At 45.7% G+C, this 1,788-nt stretch overlaps 1 protein-coding gene across 3 annotated transcripts in view; it reads right to left on the minus strand.

Annotated features, from left to right (window-relative positions):
- The window catches only part of camk1b (calcium/calmodulin-dependent protein kinase Ib), a 47,003-nt gene extending 45,729 nt beyond the window's left edge, over nucleotides 1-1,274 (minus strand). The window contains exon 1 of one of the 3 annotated variants that reach the window (XM_005753987.1): nucleotides 1,104-1,274. The gene's annotated coding sequence lies outside the window, so the exon portion shown is untranslated. Of the gene's footprint in view, nucleotides 1-973; nucleotides 1,077-1,103 lie in introns of those variants that run through there. The other 2 variants (XM_005753988.1, XM_005753989.1) reach the window with 2 other exon arrangements.
- Nucleotides 1,275-1,788: the final 514 nt, after the last annotated feature.

Consider the following 1,788-nt stretch of genomic DNA (forward strand, 5'->3'; position numbering starts at 1 on the left):
AACAAACTAACAAACTCCATTCACATATTTCATACAACAACAACAAGTTTCATTAGGTCAAACACTTGACAAAGACCTCCGCAGATGTGGGCAAGCTCTTTTTCCACAGGGTGCCAAGTGGAACATATTTAGAAGCATAAACACAGACAGTGAAAGAGAAGAAAGAAGAGCCAGTTTGTGTTTCCCAGAGTCAGAAAGCAGCTGTCAACTGAACGCCATGGAGCCCATCCATACCTGCATATCAATCAACCGACCTGCACCCATCTGCTTCCATGGCAAACACATTGAGATTTTTCTAACAGCAGTGTTGATTGGTCATCTGCTGTCAGTGACGCACACCAAATCTCCTCTTAAGGCCAGCTTATCAATGATAAGAGGACTTCTTAGTAGAAGAGGTGAGGAGGTGTGTGAAGTGTTAAGAAAGTGAGAGACGGTGTGTAAAGAAAGCCACAGAGAAACAGAAAGCAAATAAACGACAGAGACAGATGGGGTTACACTCAAACTGCTTTAAGGACTTCCCGGGGAAGACGTACAGTGTGATGTGTTTTTACTGATGAAATCATTACAGTATTTCTGATTTACAGATTAATAACAGGGATCCTTCTGGCCTAACGCTTTTTGTAGACATACCATAAGTTAAACTTGAGCCATTTAGATAGATATCTACCTGTATATGGTTTCAGTGAAAGAAGAAGAGGATAAAAAGCGATCACTTCAGTCTCTAGTATATTCCATGTCAGCATCTGATCTTCAAAACAGCAGCTTTAGTTACACCGAGGTCCTCTCGGAGTGAATGGGAGGATATAACGTGAACCCGGCTGCTGTTTATGCTTCAGCAGCCTAAAACGCTGAAAACGAGTTATTTTTAAAAGTCGTTAAATCTCACTTCAGCTGTTATAAACACATTCCTTCTACGGAAAAGTCCTTACAGGCGAGGTAAATGCAGCCAAAGTGCCCGTTAACGACAGCTTACCTCACAGAGAGCTCAGTGGGGGAGAGCAGCTGTCCAAACCCTGACGAGAAATCGCGCTCAAGCGCCTATCTGCTCTTTGTCGGAAGGGGTGGGAGTCAAAATGAAAGTTAACGCAGTGTCTCCCTCCTACCTGAAAATGTGCTGTCACGAAGGTCCGGAGTCTCTGCCTGGAGCCCGCCGGCTGTCTCTCCTACTCTGAGCACTCGCGCTGAATCTGCACGCGCCAACCTCCACCAGCAGGGTTCCTCCTGACGTCACCTCAGGGCAAGGACGGACACAGTGAAGCGGACCAATCACCGCTCTAGCAGTGTGGCGCATAGGTGAACGGCTCTGTCGCACCGAGGGTAGCTGCCTCCTCCCTCTTTCCCTCCCCTCACTCGTGACTCCCACACCTGTAATAAAATGCTTGGAGGCGAGAACACCTGTATCGACGTGCTGTTTCGATAGTGGCTGTAATAAACACAATGTGTCACGGTTTTTATGACGTTAACAGCCAAGGTGCTGTGGTTAACAGACTTCCAGGTGTAGGCTAGTTAGGTATTATAAGCTCTAATAAGTTTAGATAAATACTTGTGACATGCACAAGCTGAGTGGTGTAGCCGCTTTTATTGGCCTGCTGTCACATAGAAGTGCGACAGTGTTGCAATAAAATAATCGTTATGTTTGATCAAACGAGGGTTGCTTTTTTTGCTAGACATGAGCAGAAGCGTGTTTCAAAGGGGGTATGGGGTGTCACTACCCCGCCTAAAATATAATGTACCCCACCCCCATCAAAGCCACTGAACTAGAGTGATGTTAATCATAAAATCCCTAAC

Source organism: Pundamilia nyererei, unplaced genomic scaffold (genome assembly GCF_000239375.1).
Source record: "Pundamilia nyererei isolate P.nyererei 1_Seehausen unplaced genomic scaffold, PunNye1.0 scaffold00491, whole genome shotgun sequence".
Classification (NCBI taxonomy): Eukaryota; Metazoa; Chordata; class Actinopteri; order Cichliformes; family Cichlidae; genus Pundamilia; species Pundamilia nyererei.